Source organism: Taeniopygia guttata, chromosome 4 (assembly GCF_048771995.1).
Source record: "Taeniopygia guttata chromosome 4, bTaeGut7.mat, whole genome shotgun sequence".
Classification (NCBI taxonomy): domain Eukaryota; kingdom Metazoa; phylum Chordata; class Aves; order Passeriformes; family Estrildidae; genus Taeniopygia; species Taeniopygia guttata.
Window position 1 is genome coordinate 66,500,346 of NC_133028.1, and position 18,440 is coordinate 66,518,785.

The 18,440-nt window shown below is 40.1% G+C and overlaps 1 long non-coding RNA gene across 2 annotated transcripts in view; it reads left to right on the forward strand.

The window, feature by feature from the left end:
* LOC115495079 (uncharacterized) overlaps positions 1-18,440 on the forward strand; it is an 85,983-nt gene that overhangs the window by 24,141 nt on the left and 43,402 nt on the right. For both annotated transcript variants that reach the window (XR_012055802.1, XR_012055803.1), the window contains 5 exons: positions 2,399-2,651; positions 5,725-5,916; positions 6,987-7,097; positions 15,398-15,511; positions 17,132-17,255. This is a non-coding gene — a long non-coding RNA (uncharacterized lncRNA). The remainder of the gene's footprint in view (positions 1-2,398; positions 2,652-5,724; positions 5,917-6,986; positions 7,098-15,397; positions 15,512-17,131; positions 17,256-18,440) is intronic.

Genomic DNA, 18,440 nt, shown 5'->3' on the forward strand with positions numbered 1-18,440 from the left:
GAATGGCTGAAGGCACCTAAAGATAGGTGATGACTGTTATTTGTGTTTTACAGTTGGTAAAATTAGACCACTAGAGGTTTAAGTAGTTCACCTGAAGATCAGATAATAAATCCAGAGTGTGTTAAGCACCAAACTTCCCAGTTTTTAGCCTCTGACAGCTTAACTCCACTTAGAAAAGGAAAAAAAAAAAACCCAAACCCTCTAATTAGTCATGGAAGGAGTGAATGTGCAGGAATCTCATACACTTTCAATCACACAGTTCTTTTTCATTTATGCAAAGCATTTCTGGGGTGTGAGTTCACAGGGAGAAAGGGTGACTGAGGTGAGAAGTGTTCAAACAGCTGAACAAACCGCCCATGCACTTGAAATTACTGCAGGATTTGTAAGTTCATAAAAGCCTCATAACTGTAAGGTTTATTAGCCAGCATAATAATTTTCCAAGGGAAATAGGGAGCGTTGTGCGTTTATTATTCCTCCACTGTGCTGCATGCTGTAGCACTGGAGAAAAAGATGATTTTTCTTTTATTTCTGCATGTGATTGACTGATATCATGGTGATACAGAGAGGTTAAGTGGCTATAAAAACAAAGCATAAATCCCCAGAAAACCAAAGAATGACACTGGGGTGTGTAATGTTGAAATGCCACCGATAGAGATAACTCATTATTAATGCTTCTACACACAACAAGGGAGTCTTTAGGGAATGTTTTTCTGTATGACTGCCATTTTTCCCTGACTTGCAAAAAAGCTGCGTTCACACTGAAGCTCATTCAGAGAAATGAACTTGGCAGATAAGGGGAATGGATTTCAAAGCAAAATCCACAACTTTTAGGTGGATTGATTTATTTTTCTGATGTGAGATTTGTTAGGATATTGATCTTCAAAAGTGTGATTTCTGTGGCTAGAGTAATATCCTTGGTGGGCTTTCATGCAGTTGGGAAGTATGATTCCCTAAAAGTTTGTATTTTAGAGATTTTTTTTTTTTGCAGGAAAAGTAATTTTTTCCACAAGACTCTGAAAGAAATTTATAATGTATATAAATGGAGTTTATTAAGGCTTTGGCAGATCACGACCCACGTTAATTTGTAAAACTCAGTGTCTCATAGCAAGTAGTCAAGTTTAGTGTTCTTGGATTCAGGTAATGATTCCTGGATGCAGTTCTGTGATCCTGACCTCAAGCAGCATATTTTCTTGGACAAGAATGTTTTCTCTAGTAGGTGTGGGACAAAAGCTTATATATTGATCACACCAGCTACTTCCTGATTAAAGTATGAGAATAACTCACATGTCTGAAGTGGGTAACAAATATAAAAATATCTTAACAGCTGCATGAGCTAAAAAGACATTTGCAAATAATGCTATTTATATGTTCCTAAAGCCTCCAAAGAGTAAGGATTATTGATCAGCCTACTAATTTTCCAAGGGAAGTAGGTGATGTGAGTTAACCTTCCAGTACCATGTGTACATTTTGACAGTGAAGAGAATACCACATGGAACAGTGTTTCATCTTTTTATTTGCTGATGAGAAATCAAAATCACCAGGGGAAAGCAGTGAGAACTGAAAAGCATTGGGAAATCCCTACAGTTGTTTTTTTTTCTTCCAACTGCAGACTATTATGCCACTTTAAATAAACATGGTAATCTAGCAGACAAGTATTAAGATAAATGTTTTGTGGCCTCAGCTAAGTCCATTTCCTGCCCTTATTTCTCAGTGTGCAGTTGAGAATGGCAATAGCTGGAACACTTGGGAGGGATCTGGATAGACACTGATAAAGTACTGGTAAAAAAGTAGCCTGATCCATTATTTGCAAAAGAAGCACTCTTCTGACAGGAGGTTATTCTGGAGTGTTCCGTGTCAGTTAATAGGCTGATGTCCTAAAGAGGGAAATTGAGAGGGCTGGGGTTAAAATCCAGTGATGTAAGAGATGATGCACTTTTCCTGTCTGTAGCACAGGATATTTGTCATTTAGAAAGGTGACTGATTGCTAACCTGGTTATGTTACCTGAACAAAGGAGTTAAAAATGGACTTCTCAGCTGGGTGGGTTTATTCCTGAGTGGATCCACTTGCTGGTTTGGGAGACTAGGGGATAATGCATGGTAGGGCTTTGGACACTTGGGATATCCATGAGATTGAAACACCAGGTGTTAAGTTTTCCTCAGGACAGGAAGAAACAAGGCAGACCTGGCCATACAGAGTTGTTTGCAGGCTGAAGAGAGTTCAAGTTTAGCAGAAGATATTAGACCACTCTAATGATTCTAAAAAGTTTCCAGATAGTGACAGGAGACTTGAGAGCTGAATACCAGAAACAGCAATTCAGATGAAACAGCCCTGGAGTCCCCTTTTTTTTGTTTCTAACTTTCTTTTCAACATCTTTTTTTTTTTTTTTTTTTTTTCCAGTGCAACTTTTGTAATGGTGAGGTACAGTAGACAACGATCCCTCTGAGGCAGTATTTCTCCTAGACTTTGAAGGAATACTGATTTGGCTTCCACGGTTTATTTACTGGCATTGCCTGTGCTGGCTCTAGGAAGACCATAACAGTGTAGTACTGTGAGTAATGATGCACATGGGGACCTGATGAGCTCCCAGAAGATCATCTGAAGGCTGATGCCATGTTGCAGGAAACTTAAGAGAAGCCCTTCAAATCATCAGGTACTTTTTCTTCTCTCAGGACGTGCTGCTGCAGAGTTTCAAGGCTCCCTTTGAATGGTTTATCGTTCCTCTTTGTGTCCTGTGGGAGACAGAGAGCTGTATGTAGCTGGTCATTATGGGAATCCTCACAAATGTCTCACTAGAATAACATAAGAGATGCTATTGCAAAAAGATGGATTTCAGAATTACATGTATACAGTGGATGATAAATGCAGGTGACAGCAAAGAAACATCAATAAGGAATTCAATGTAGGAAAGCTACTGCACTGACTCAGTCTCCTTCAGTAAAAGAGTGTGGTCCATAGATTTTGGTTATTCCAGCAAAGCATAGAGTCTAGCTTATCACATTTTCAGTTTCATTTAAACTTGCAGAAAGGTTTATTGGAGCCTTGAACTCCACATAAAAACAACTTCAAAACTTTAAGAGGGCTTTTCCCCCCCATTTACTTATTCCTGTTCAAATCCATTTCTTCCATCAGCTGAGGACATTGACAGATGAACTGGTACCCTTGAGTTATATTCATTCTGGTGGGACCCCAAACTAAGAGGGACCTTGATGGGTGTTCCTCTCCAGCAGCAACCTGTGGTTCTTGGCAGCCCTGGCAAGGAAAGGGGCGCCACCAGCCAGAGGAAGGGTTTCTGTTTTCAGTGCACCAGCCAGATTTTGGGTGCTGCTGCCAAGAATGCAGATTTTATTAGTGCTGCAAAAAGAAACTCTGTTCAGGGGTCTTTATTTTCAATTCCAGTTTAATTCATGTTAATACTGCAAAGCATATTCTCCACTACTCTAATGCCATTTCACAGCCCCAGGTGGAGTTGCCCTCATGTTACAGAGTGGAAATGGGTTCAGGGTCTTTAGGGAGTTGGAGTTATTATACCAGATTTAAAGCATAAATGGGCAAATTATGTTGGTGGGGGAGAGATAGGGTAGGGAGAGGAAAGGCCTGGGATATGTGAATTGGTTTCAGTAAGAGCCAGTGTGAAATTTCATCCTCTTCTCAAGAAGACACCAGCCTTTTCAAAGTCTCCTCCATTTTTTCAGGCTTAAAGTAAATAAGTAAATAGCTCATGCACCCATTTGCTGGTTTCCAATGGAACCCAGAACCAGGGGGTACAAAAGAGATATAGAAAGTTATTTAATGGCTTGAAAGGCAATAGTTTACAAATGGATGAGGACGAGGTAGGATTGGTTCTTAAGAATTGTCCTATTTGGTTTCTGTATCAGAGGATTGCAGCAGAAGAATTTTTTTCAGCTACTCCTGTGTTCACTATATACGCCAAATAGGCTATGCCAGGTGCTTGAGTGAAGAAATACTTAATTACTGAAACTTTAATTTACATTAGCTCTAAGCCCTCATTTTGTTACTTCCTTTAATTATCCAAGCCAAATAAACACTGAGGAGTGTGTCTCACATTAATTTGGGCCCAGGCTCAGCAAGGTAATTTAATTAAGCACCAGTGTAATTCACAGGACATTAGAAGTCCCACTGAAACCCACTTCTGCTGTCTTGCAGTTGTTTCAAAATTGATTTTACTTCTTGACGCTCCAAGACAAACCAACCTTTTTTTTTTTTTTTCCTCCTCATTTCAGCTCAAGTTATGAGCAGGGGAGAAAGGCAATTTGAGGTTAAGTGGAGAAAAATTTTACAGACTACTTGGGGAAAAGCTGAATTTTAAGTAGAAATGGATGTAGAGGATCTGAAGCACATGTGGGCTGGGTGTTTGTCAAGCTGCAGGTGGGAGGGTCCTTACTGTGTACCCATTCCCAAGGAGCTGCTTGGGTGGGTCTGCCCAGGAGGGAGCAGGAGGCTGCTCTTCATTAAATAGCCTAGGGCTGGGCTCTGTAGTGCCTGTCATGAGGAGTGCCATGATAAAAACTTTGTTGGATGCTGGCAGAAACCAGATTTGCACTTGATTGCTCACCTTGCTTGCCTGGGTAGCTCAGAGTGTGCTGGGGGAGCTCTTTGCTGCTGCTGAAACTGTGGCAGAGGAATTTCCTGGATGAATTTCTGTTCAGAAGTTCTAAAGAAACCCTCACCTTGGCATTAGCTGGGTTGAAATACTTTTAAGATCCAGCTTGCTCAGAGTGTGGTCCTGTTCATGTTGTTATGAATAACGCCATTATGTAAAAAAAAATTATGACTGCATAAATTAGAAACTTGGACCCTGTGCCATTCTTTCAAGAAATTGTGAATGCAGTTGGGTAATTGACAAATATCTGGAATATTAATTGAAAACATCAGACAAAATTTTGTATATCTTGTTATGGCTACCACAGTGTTACAACTCTTTCTTTTAGCTTTAAATAATTATCTAGATAATTATGCATTTTGTTTTAAACCTATTAAAACAATGGTATAAAAATTAGTGCCAGTTTTATATAGCATGTAGAGAAACCTAGCCCATGTAAAATGGTTTTTAGTTGAGGAAAATACCTTAACTTTCTGGAAATTTTGAAACATTTTGACAGACGTTCTGGTGTAATGATAGAGAAAATGCTCAAAGATTAGCATTTTAAACCAAATGTTTTTTGTGTAAAGAAGAATTAATCATCATGTTGAAGGGGAGTTGTTATAACAATGAAGCAATTTATCAAATGCGAATGCAAGGTTATGAATAGACTCCAAAAAGCTCTTAGCTTCTTGTCCAGAGCTGCTTTCCCACAAAGTTAATGTTAAGTCACCAACAGAGTTGCTGGGAAACTGGGATACTTGCACGTAGAAAATTTGTTTGGAAAATGTTTCTATTTTTGGATTTTTCAACACCTAATTCTGAAAAAGGCTTTTGTCTTTCTCTCCATACCCACTCCCTCTGTTTGCCTAAAATTTCTAATGGGAATGCTGCTGCCTCAAATGAATTGTGGTGCTTGGAAGCATTTTAGCTTCGCATTTATGTTACTATACAAAGTTGTTATTTAAAAAATTAAAAAAATAATTATTTAAAAATAGCGCTCTGTCCTTTCAGACACTTTCAATTACTACCACTTATTTTAACTGAATTGTTTGTTAAATCTTATGTGCAATCTGATCAGTCTGTAGAAGCTGCCAGGTTATGTTTCTTTATCTGCTCCAAGGGAAGTGTTTCTGAGTCAGCAAATGGAACCCATCTCATTTTCCAGCTTCCAGGAGGGGTGGCTCAGGAGAAATGCAAACCACTGATGAGCCAGTAACAGTAAACAGCAGGAAGAGCAAAGTGGAGCAGCTTGAAAGGAAGGCCTAAGTAGACACCAGGAGAGAGAGTTGAGCACTCTCACTCTAGCAGTGGGGTAAGAAAACTTAGAGTAAGCACACACAGCAAGATCATGATGAACTTCTCAGAAATTAGCCAAGTTGAATTGTGCAAATTTACAATCCCTCCTACACTGAATGTCACAGCAGGGGTGCGTGTCTCAGTCTTGTCTCTGACACTTCTGCTCTTCAGAGAGCTTAATGCTGTCCAGGGACTGGAGATGTGAAGGAAACCCTTCCTTCCTCCCAGCTGCTCCTCACATGTCCCAGGACTGCCACAAAGGGGATTTGGGTTAGGGTTCTGCTCCTCAACACAAGTAGGCTAAGACTTCTCTAATAGGCCCCTCATTGTCTGTGTCCCTGTTCTCCAGGTTTTTTGTGTTCTGCCCACATCCTCCTGGGATGGTGGTGCCCAAAGCTGAGCTGTCCTCTTCCCCCCCAGCAAGCTGAGCACGAGCATTGCTCCATGTGTTCTACAGATGACACTTGCTTATTCTTCCCACAATGGTTTTCCATTTTTCCCAGCAGCATGATGTTGTTGACTCATACATGTGATTTAATGTATAATAGCTCAGTAGTGAGATGGTAGAAGATTTGTGGGTTTGATTTTTTTTTTACCTTTCTGACTGCTTTAATAAAAAGAAAAAAGAGGTGCTATAGGATCACTGGCAAACTTAGTTTATTTAATTTATTGGTGTTCTCAGTGCTCAGGTTGAAAAGCCACAATCACAAAAGTACCTGCTGACATCATGAATGTCACTAAGATTGGACTATCAGAAGAGCTGTACAGCCCCTTTTAATCAGTATCAGCTGAGAGGATTGTGCTTGACTACAGATTTGGTTGTCTTCACAAAATAATTTTAATCATTTTTTTAATCGGCTCTGGAGTCAGAGTTTGAAAGCAAAGCTAAAAATCTAGTCCTTATTTCTTTTTTGTTTCTGTGAAACCAAAATATTGCTGTCCCCTTGCTGTGTCGCACCAATCTGAACTCATTTTCAGCCCAAATATTAGCTGTGTGTCTAAACCTTCTTTCTCCTGTCAACAAATTCATGTTGATGGAAGGCTCAGTTTTGTTATTCAGGCTTAAAACTGTGTTTTACTTTGCAGATCTACACTGGAGGCATTATGTCATGAGAAATATCAGAGATAAGAAATCCTGGAAAACCATAATTTGTGTGCAAGCTGACATGTTTCAACAGCATGGACAGGGATGAAAAGGTTCTGGGGTTTTTTTGAATTTTTTTTGTTGTTGTTTGGGGCTGGGGTTTGGAGTTTTGGGTTTTTAAAAAATATTAAATACAATTTGGAAACAGATGAGTGCTTAACCTCTTGAGACCAAACATACATTAGTGTGAAGTAGCAAACTTGTGTGTTTGTTGCCCATTCCATGACTACAAGCCAAAAATATTTTGACATCACTAGTTAAAGTTTGATAAAAGGTAATTATTGGCATAGAATCACCCAAGATGCTTGCCATGTTGGCTGCCTTTCAGTCCATCCCACTGAATGTTGCAGTGCTTTCCAGTCAGATATTAGAGACCACTTCATGAATGCTTACAGCAAACCATCAAAGTTTCCTGCCACTGTATGTGCATTGGCTCTATAAATCCCAGTTATTTATTGCTGGGGCCGTCATTTTCTTCTTAGAAAAACATTTAATACTCAGACTGTATCTTCTGCACACATTTAAGTGGGAAAAGAAAAGAAAGAAAAAAGGGAGAAAAAAGAAAAAAAGTCTTGCAGTAGTTTGTTTTCAGCTAGTGTTTTGTGTTTGTGGGTGTTGCAGCAGCTATGGACTCGCAAAGTGGAGTGACTCTTGATTTAGTCTGGGACATGATTTTTCTCATTCTCCCACTGCTTCCTGGTCTTGGCATGTCCCAGTGTTGTTTGGGAGAGATATGGAGTCAGCTGGCTGCTTTTCCAGGCAGCATTACTCTCCCCATGCCTCTCCCTGCAGACAGCAACTTCTGTGTGGTAAGACTAAGTTTTCAGCTCTGAACATTCATCAAAACACAACATTCCTCTAGTAAGCACATTAAACTGAGATCTCTGATGCATGGCCAGTTTGTCTCCTGCACAATGTTCCTCTCAGTTTGCAGCTTTAATGCAACAGGGTCGGAAATAATCAGGCTTTGAACCGGGGCTGTGTGGCTGAACACACAGAGCAGGAAGCAGAAGGTTTGACAATTGCATCATTATCTGTGCCATGCAGACAGAGCAGCCCACTAGAGAGCTCTGTATCCCAAATGTAGTGGTGGAAATGGGAGTCAGTCCTCTCTCCCCCCATCCAGAATTCTGGGCAGTGGGCTGCACAACAGCATGAATGTTCATTGTTCAGCTTCTGAGGTGTTTTGTTTTCTTTTCTTTTTTCTTTTTAGGTTTTCGTTTTTATTTTTGTCTGCCTCTGTAACTTATCCCTCCCTCTTCTCTACAGCATCCTTGATGCTGATGTGCTGCTGGTAGAACCAGACACTCATATTCATCCCAAATCTCTTTTGCTTTTTTGCCAGCTCTACTTCCCGATTCAAACTGGCCAGGGAAGCAGTGCTTCTAACCAGGCCAAGGTGCATGTTAGGAAGTGAGAACAGGAGACTATGAGCTCTTACTAGCAATGAGAAAAGGCTGCAGACAGCTTAGCAGCCATCAGGACTGGAGATGGATGGGGGCAGAATGCTGTGAGTGCTGCTGGTTCCTTCAGAATTCCACTGGAATTGGTATTTCTGACTTAAGGGGAAAAACCCTCCCCATAAAGAATAGGGTGGGATTAGTTCTTAGGACATTTAATGATGTACTGGCACATAGTAACTGCACTATAAATATAGTCTGAAAAAATATGAGCTTAGTTTGGAAGCTGCTCTCAGCTAAATTATGGGGTTTTGATCCTGACCTAAACTGATCCCACATGTTCCTGTATTCTCACAATGTTTGACTGCACAGTAAATCAACTGTAATTTTTGCTTTTTATTGCAAAGAATGAACAGAAGAGATTGGAAATTATATGACTTTGACATATGTTTATCACGTGGTTTGGGATTTTTTTATATCTTTTTGGGTTTAAGATTTAAATAAAGTTTAAAACAGGTACAGAGGATCAAAACCTGTTAACTGGTATTAGCTCAGAGAAAGCAGCCTGAGGTTCATGAAAGTGCTCATTTCACAAACATTCGTGCATCTATAGAGAATAATGCACTGATTTTACAAGTATTGATGTGCTCTGCTCACATGTACTAACTATGTGAAGAAATAGTACCACAGCAGGGAACAGTCAGGGAGGAGGAAATATCGAGTGACTTCTTTGGTAATGATACCCACTGCTTTAACGCAATAGCCATTGTATTCCTGGATTGTGGTGCTTATCCTTTGAAAAATGATCGTGTTCACTGTTCATTCTTTTTTATGTCTCCTAAGGCCTTCTCTTCCCTCTTCACTCACACTACTTTGCCTGTAGGGGTGATGCCAAAAACAAGTGTCTGCTCTGCAGCATGGAGCTAAGCCTGCCCACTTCAACTTTAAAACTCTTTGCCTTTCTGTTCACAAACACTTCTTTGTTATCTGATCCTCCAGCCTTTTTTATTTTTAAGATATTTCATAATTTTTGTTGTTGTACCTTGTAACTTCTTCCTATTCTTCAGCTGCCTTTTCCAATTCCTTTTTTTTTTTTTTTTTTTTTTGTTTTAACTTAAGAGTTGGTATTCATAATTCTTTTCTGGCACTATTGAAATTTGTCTAAACTTGTCTTCTTGAACTTGGATTTCCTAATGGACTGACTTTCCCTTCTGAAACACTAGTCTGGCAGCATGATTTTGGTGAGCTGACTGCCCACACAAGTCTGCTGCCATGTGGGCTGTAGAGTCAGCTTGTCTGAAGCCTTCCTCTGTAATTACCAGGTAATAAAAGTTAACTGCCCCATAAAACCACGTGGATGAACCGTGCTATTGCTGGCTTGCCCTACTCAGCCATCTTCTTCCTGTGTGCTGGAGCTTTAGGGCAGGGGAAAGGACTAGTCAGGGTCCCTTGTGGATCTCTTCTCTGTGTTTCTGCTAACTGGTGACCTGGCTACAGGCTGCCATTGACAGTTCTCAGAAGCACATCTCAAACTAGGAGCCTGAAGCAGTGAATCTAAGAAGTTCCTATTTTATTTGTCAGGAGGGAGAAAAAAAGAAGTTAAGGCACTCCAAAGTTATCCTCCAATGCTTAACTGTTTCTTAGACACCTTGAGAAATGTTTCAGAGTAATTCTTCAAAGCTTATCTATTGTAGCACTAAATTAGCTGCTGCAATGTGAAAGTGTCTAACATGGACTCAAAAAGAGGTCAGCTTTGCAGCTTGCCTGAATTGGCCATGATTCAAACTGGCAGAACTAGTCTTAATTTTGTAGTTCAGTAGATATGTATAACAGCTTTATGGAGAATTGGAAATGTCAGGTTTCTGCCAACCTGCTAACAGGATTTATATCGCTCTTGTAACTCGTAATTTTTACTGCTGGGGCTCTGGTATCTTCTTTTAGCATGTGTGTCTTCTACCTCATTTTTTACTTCTTGATGAGATAACAATCCCATTTGGGGTTTGGGTTGGGGTTTTTTTTTGCTTTTGTTATAACTAAGTAACTGAGTTTTCAGTCTTCGTCAGGGCTTGCAAGTACGTCTGTGCAGAGCCCCTGGGAGAATGGTAAAGTAGTTTAAAAATGTATACAGAAGGCTGCTAAAATACAGGGTGGCAGCTTGGGAGGGGCGTGCTTCTGAGTTGTTGAGCGTTCAGAAACAACCAGAATATCTTAGGATATCATTTAATCTATGCTTCTGCCTCAAAGAAGAATCTTTACACTAATATTCCTAACAGAGGCTTGTCTAAATTGTCCTTACATAATGACAACCCTTCAGCTTCATTAGGCAACCTTAACCCTTGGAAAGGTTTTCTTAATCTTGAGTCTAAATATTCCTGGATCCCAGAAATAACCTATTTGGGATCGTGCCAAAAGAATTCAGCTTCTCTTCTGCTTGCTGCACTGATTTTCCAGAAGTGGAGGAGGGAAGCAAAGTATGAAAAGTACTTTCAGAACAAAGTGGGTATTTTCAATCCTTTTTGTCAGATTGATTCTTTTTGTCATTAACATTGCTGGGAATGCCTGCAAACACTTCATGGCCTCCCCTTTGCAAGAGGGATCCCAGCTGAGTGTTTCCTGCACTGAAATCAAAATCCTGAGCTTTCCACAAGGGCTGCACATGGCTACACTGCTTTTAGTTAAAAACCAATGGGCTGAGAGCTAGGCAAGGGAGCTGAGAAGAGGAAGCACTCAAGAAGGCCTTGATTAATAGCATCTCTTAATGACAGTGGCTGTTTTATGGTTTTTACAAGGACTGTAGTGTTTCTCATACATAAAAATAGACAAGATGTGGTTGCAATTAATGGAGAGCTCTTTGTTGGAGTTGTTGACTGTAGGAAAGAACCTAAGGGTTTCTTATGCTCCTCAGTTGTAAAACTACCTAAATACATCTAGGGCTGCCTTGTGTCACTCCATGGCATCTTTCAAAGCTGTAATTAGCAGATATCTAATGAGTTGTGGCTATAGCATGTGGATCAGATGACTCAAATATTTACTTTAGGCCTCTGATTCTCTGTCTCTATACAAAGGGAGAATAACTTGGGTGTAATGTCTAGAGACTCATTTTCCTTGGGTTGTCTTGCCTAGAAATTTCGTTTCTTCCCCATGGTCTGTCAAACAGAGTCCTCTCCACTTTCCTCAGTGGCAAGGTACATGTAAAATGTTTACTTCTTAAAAGAGTCCTTGTTTCATGAAGACTTTTTTTCATTAAGGCTTCATGATAGCCACATTTTCACTTGCATTTTTTAGCAAGATTGTCCTGTTCTTTCCCAGTGCAGCTTTTGAGCATAGGAAACAAATCAAGCCAGGGTGCATTTTTAGCCAGGGAAGGTAAGGGGCAGCTACAGCCATTCTTCCACTGTTGTCTGCTTGAACAAAGGTTGTTAAGACCTCATAGTGTCCAGGAAGAAGTTGTTTTCAGGACAAGAGTTTGAGTGTCAATTCAAACTACCTAGTTTGAAACCTTCTCATTTTTTTCAGCCCACAGGCATTTCTTCTGTGTTCTTTCCTTAGCCCATTTGAAAACTTTGAATGTAAGCTTTGACAATAATTTCATATTGACTGTTTTTGAGCTGACCTTGGTTCAGAAATTTCCCAATTGCTCCCTCTTTTCAGCCATTCCATCATAAAGGATAAATATTCAGATGAACCAAATATTTGAGCTAAATCAAATATAATCTCTCTGTTAGCTGTGTTTCTACACAGCTGGTTGCTCCTGAAGACTGTTCAAAGCCATTCTTTAAGAAATAACTGCATGAGTGCAGCAGTGAGAACAGCACTACACCTAGACCCATACCTGCAAATAGTGGGTTGTGGGCAACTCCTGAAATGGGCTTGTTCCTGCAGTCAGCACTTTTCTAGGCATCTGTCCCAGGAGACCTGAACTAAATGTTCAACAAGTTTTTAATAAAGAAAGAAAAAGCATGGGGGAGGTTAGCATGTGCTGTAAGAGAGTCTGTTTTATAACAGTCATGGTTGTCACAATAAACATGATTGATGTGCTCTTCATCACCAGCCACTCTCTTAATTCTTTAGATGGTGGCAAAGATCAATAGGGAGCAAGCTTCATCCTTCTGGAAAGCTGTGAATTTAAGCAGTGCCAATCTCATGGTTACAGGCAGTTGACTGAATCCCATGGGAGGTGCAGTCAGGCCAGCAGTGCTTTTCCTAACAGGGATTTCTGGTTTACTCCTCAGCCCAGTTGTATTTCTCTCAGGGATGAAAAAGATAAAAGTGCTTTTTCCATTATCAAACTGGCTGTAATCTGTGGGCACTGAGTAATTGGTATGAGTTATGCAATTTATGGAAGATGGCATTACTTTGGCTCCGAAATACATATCTGTAGTTGCATCTCTGTCTATGACAATGATTTGTCATATAGTCTAAAGATATGGGGGTTCTTTGGGTTTTATTAACCACACATAAAGCCGTAAAACTAACTTCTGTGTCTGGTAGGAACACAAGTTTCCATGAGCCATTAAGTAGGTAAATAGTTTTTGGTAATAAGATAGCCTGCCTTGTCTGTCAGTCAGGCAGATCTTATTCTTCTGCTGTCTGCTTTCAGACATATTTAATGGGCTGAACTAAAGGAAAATGCCTCCTAGCAAGGATCTTCTTGCTTGAAAGCTGTTTGTAATTCTCACTATGAAAGCTTACCCAAAGTGATCTTTTTAGGATCTGTTTAATGAGAAAATCCAGAACTAAAACAGGTAATGAGAGCCAGCTAATTACTTCAAGCCATAAGGAAAGTAATTCATGATTTAGGCTATCAGCCCACAGTCTAGAACTGAGAACTGCACACTGTGGTCTGCATATGGGAACACAAAGGTACAAATTGCCTGAGCATCCCTGCTCCACCAGAGCTCACAGCTTCCAAAGTAAATGGGTATGGTCAGGCAAAGGCTGGAAATAGTGTGCTTGGGAGATGCATGGCATGGTCATGTAGACATTTTTCATTAGAATTACCCACCTCTTGGTGAAGCCCCTTGGCAAAAATATTTCTAATATTCCCTTCTTTTCTTCCAAAGAGCTGACTCACATCTGGGATCCTGCAGCCTTTCCTAAAAGGGAAAGAGTGAATTTGCTGTTGTAGAAGAACTGAATTCAGTGTTTTCCCTTCCTTCAGACCAACATTTTTAACTGAACAAGGAGAAAACTGGCAGAGAGTCTATCAGTTTTCTGTCCTGAAATTCCAAACCATTGAAAACAACAAAGCCTGTTCCTGAGTTTTCATTCAGAGGAGGGACAGAGATAAATAACATGATTGCATTTGTAGATGACTGTATGAGTTAACCTTCAGGTCTTTTCAACTTGCTTGCAGCTTATTGATATGAAATTATTACACAAAAAAACCCCTAATTGTCTTATAATTTAAAAAGCAGCTAAGAACTGTTTGTGAGACACAATCAAAGGCTGGTTTATTTCTTTTTCACTGTGAGGGTTTAGGTATTTGTACTGAATGAGAGGAATGGGTTGCTTGTAACCTACCAGGGCAGCCTGCTGTGGTCTGACCTCACTCTGCCAGGCAGTCTCCCCTTCATAACCTTGAAAAGGGCTCAGCAATCTTAATTGAGATGGGATTTAATCACCTTAATTGCCTGTGATGGCTAGGAGCACTGGGAGCTGGATGGAAGGAAAGGATTCCTGTTGGTGCCCACGCTGACACACCAGCAGAACCCATCAGTTACCTTATGGGTGTGACAGCAGCTGCTGGGCCAGCCCATGGCTCCAGCTCCACACTGACCATTGCAGGTATTCACTCTTTCCCATGGAGAGCAGATGGCTTAGGGCACTGGAAGGAGACTTAGGGGACAAAAATTAGTGGGAAGTCAACTTCTACTGAGTTTGCTTCTCATGGAATAAACTTTTATTTTTGTAGTGACAGAGCAGCCAGACAGGTCACTTTTTGTGAGGGTGAGATTCCTCTCATTCAGTTTTCAAATCAGGTTTTAGTTCCTCTTTTCTCTCCTGCAGAAGGCTTGTTATAGATACAGTCACAAATTCTAGGAGTTTCTTTCATTTTGAACACATTTACTAAATATGTGTATATACAAAATTAGTGGAGCAAAGACATAACCAGTACTTGTGTCCCACTTGTGGCCATCAAAGCATAACCAGACCTGCCTTTTACAGGCAATGTGTATTTTAATGTCTTTAAAAATTGTCTTCAGTTGCTTTTGAAGGTGGTCAGAGGTTGAAATATTGAGTAACTGTTTTGAGAACATTATTCCAAGATACACAGCTGGCAAAGATAATGCAGTAGTTTAATAAGCTGGGGTATGTCTCTGCAGAGTGGATATAATTTAAAAAAATAATACAAAGTTCACAATTTGTGGATGTTATAGACAGATGAGGGAATGTAGAACCAAGCTGCAGGCAGTAAACTCCATCTTTCGTGTCATCAAATAAGCTTGTTTGAAGTCTAATAGCTACTTTTAATTGTTGTTTATTAACCCTTTAATTTTGGCCCCTGAATAACAGGTGGAGGCTACTGTGACTAGTGTTTTGGTGAGCTAGAGCTGAGTGTAGTGTGCTGAGTGGGAATAAAATACTGTAAGACACAGCAGCTTCGGCCGATGACTGAACTGCAGCTTTTAGGCTGGCTGGGTTTTTGTTTATTTGTCCAGGAGAAGGGGGAATACTGGAGATATTGTGCATTATTACAACAGTGAACAGTTGGCTGCAGTTCATATCAAGAGACAAAGAAAGTCATGCCTAATGACTAAAACAGACAGCAGGTTGCAAATTTGGACTTCATGATGCATTCCAGCCAGTAACATGAAAGACAGGAAATATCTTACATGTGCTGCCTTTGGGAAACAAGAGAAGATATGGAGGTCAAGCATGGCTCTGCTATGTTTGCTGATAAATCTTTTTCTAATAGTGGCCTTTTTCTTTTCTTTTCCTCCCCTGAGCAGTGGGAAGATGGAGCAGCCTTGCTGCCAGCTGCTCAGTGTTGGTCACTGCCTGTGAGAAGGATGGGCCCATCAGCACGGCTGAGCGCAGCCGTTCATCACCCAGCGCGTGCAGAGGTGGGCTTGGGAATGACCTTGAGCACTGCACCCAGCAGCACTTGGCCAGGCCACTGGTAATGTCCATCCCATATCTCCAGGTACAATCCAACAGGCTGCTGCAGGCAGGGATGGCTCTGGAGCAGTTTGTAACTGATGGCATTTGAGAGCATGTCTAAATTCAATTTAGTGACACCACTGCAATGTTTGAAACTCCTGGTGTTGTTAGGGCTGACACAGCCCCCTCTCTGTGCTCCTTTGCACTCTTGGAGAAGTAAGATGGTGGACTTAGGGGGTGTTGTTATTTCTATTTGCAAATCTGGGCAAGTCACTAGGAAAACGGTGAGGTAATGAAAACAGTAAAATTGTGGGGTTTTTCTTCATAAATCCTGAAAAGATGTGAAAAATGGCAACTTCACAGCTCCTATCCAAACAAACCATAATAGAGCAAATGACATTATGTGGTTCCTAATATGTTTGCTATAACTATTCCTGCTAGAATGACAAGTTAACGCTGGCTGCTTTTAGGTTACTGAGGAGCAGGATTCCTGTACCAAACAGATGTCATTTAAAAAAGGAAAGAATAGAAACGAAGGAATAAATTTCATGTCATCAATGGATTTCTCTTTCTCATTTCTTTAATTAATTTATTGTGGTGAGAATGATGAAGACTTTGTATGTAATCATAGTATAAAACCAGCCATTCTATGTCAGGAAAAATATATGCTGCAGTTCAGTCCTATTTCAGCAGACACCAATAACCAAATTCAGAATAACTTCAGCATTATAGGTTTAGGGATGCAATCCCTGTGTTAGAGTGCAATAAAAATCTACTGGAAGCCCAGAGAATCAGCCAAGAAACATTTTTAGAAGTCTGGATTTCCTGTGCATAGTGAATTCTCAGAATGTCTTGTGGCTCAACAAGGTAGAAATTAAGCTGTTGGTTTCCAGCTGCAAGTTATCGGTGTGGGGAATGGCGTGGATCATGCTTGTGCACTTCCATATTTCTGGATTTTAAAGAGCTAGTGACAAGGTAATTGTTTGATAGATGCAGTATGTTATGGATCTGCTATCCAAATAACACCAACATCAATGTTTAGCCATAATGTCAGCATATGAGTGATCCTTCCTCAAATTGTGTCTGAGAGCAACAAAACCACATTTTCTCAGAAAAAAAAAGTTGCATTTGTATGTTCAGTGGAGAAAAATATCTGCTGGTGATAATACATTGCGGTCGAGTTGCTCACAATGGCTGAGTAACTTCTGCCAGATAAATGTACACTGAATTTATTCTGTGGAAACCAAGCACGAGATTGGCTGGCAGAACACAGCCCTACTCAGACATGCTTATTCTCCAAAGGAACTCCAGGAACCACTCTTGAAATTCCAGCTAAATTGGAATTCAATCTTGCATTGCTCTGAGTGACACCACAAGTTTACTCAGTTAGTGGATAGGATTGGTTGCTTTCATTTTAGCCTTCCTGAATGCAAATTAGAAGGAAAAAAACCAGATCAATAGCATTGAAAATGCCCATTTATATATTATTATACTTTGGTCTGCTTGCATTTTTCTCCATAATCATATTGTCATAAACATTTTCCACTGAAAATATTAGGTGAACTACCCTTTTATTTTTCCAGGCCAATGAATTTTTAGGAAGATGAACTGCATAACATTTACATAAATCAGAAAGTGTTGATGGTTGTGTTGCCATGCGTTGGGGCCATCTATGAAGGAAGCTATAAGGCAGCTTTCATGAATGAGGTAAGAAAATGGCCAATAGCAGATCTTAAAACATTTTAGGAGACTTTGACCTTAGCAGTGTATGTCATGTTACAGCAATAAATTAGAAGTGACTCAGCTGCTATTATTAACAAATCTAAGAAGGCTTGAAATTTCTGTGAAGTGCCCTTAGAATAAATTTAACCTTTCCAGGTTTTCTCTGGTCTTTTTCAGCTATGGATGCATGTAAAATATTGCATATTATCTTCTGTTTAGTGTCATAGTTCCACACCATCCAGAAAGTGTGTTTGGCTTGTCCTGGGGCAAAAAATGAGCCTAAATTGTACTTGACACTTTTTCCTGTTACAGGGTCTTGCATGCACACTTTTCTCTGAGAAAATAGTTCTATGTTATTTGTCTGTCTTTCCATTATTGCCATTTTTCTATTTTTAACATGTTTTTTATTAGCATGCCATAATTCATGTTGAAATGCAATGTGTCCTGTGTTCTTGACTCTAGATATTGCTCCTTGAAGATGCAGATTTGCTGAAAAACAACACTATTTAAAAAGTAAACAGTTTCCTTTTCTCCCAGACTAATATGAAGAACAGTCTCTCAAAACAAATCAATTCAAAGTTCTCCAAGGAACATGTTTAAAAATAAATGGGAAGACATTTGTCTTTGTAATAGATAGTGTATTTTTAGGTAGTATAAATTTTATAGTAGTCATAAAGTTTTATGAATTTTAACAAATGTCCTTCTCAGAATACCTTGGATCTTATTTTCAGTGTCTTATCTGGGAAAAGGTCACCAGATCTGTTCCTAAAAGTGAGGAATTTGCAAGTGGGATAGGCTTGGGAAGGGAGTTAAAAATCCATCCCTGCTTGCTAGTCTGGTGAGCTGCAAGATGCCAAACCTGAGCTGCAGGAAAAAATGTCCCTGAAATTGCTGTGTATCCATGTCCTACGTGCTGGCTGGTACCCAGCCCACAGGTGTGCCTGCACTGAGCTCAAAATCCTCCAGTCACCTTGAGATGCCTTGCTGAATTTAATTCCATCTACAGCCAGGGATACAAACCATATTATAATTACTGCTTCAAACCCCATTACATTTATGGATCCAGCTTGCAGTAGGATCCTGTGCAATGACACAAGGTCTGCTCCAGCAGAAACTGGGAGGCAATGAGTTTTACCATTTTTTTTTTTCCTGTTCACTTTAAACTGTTGA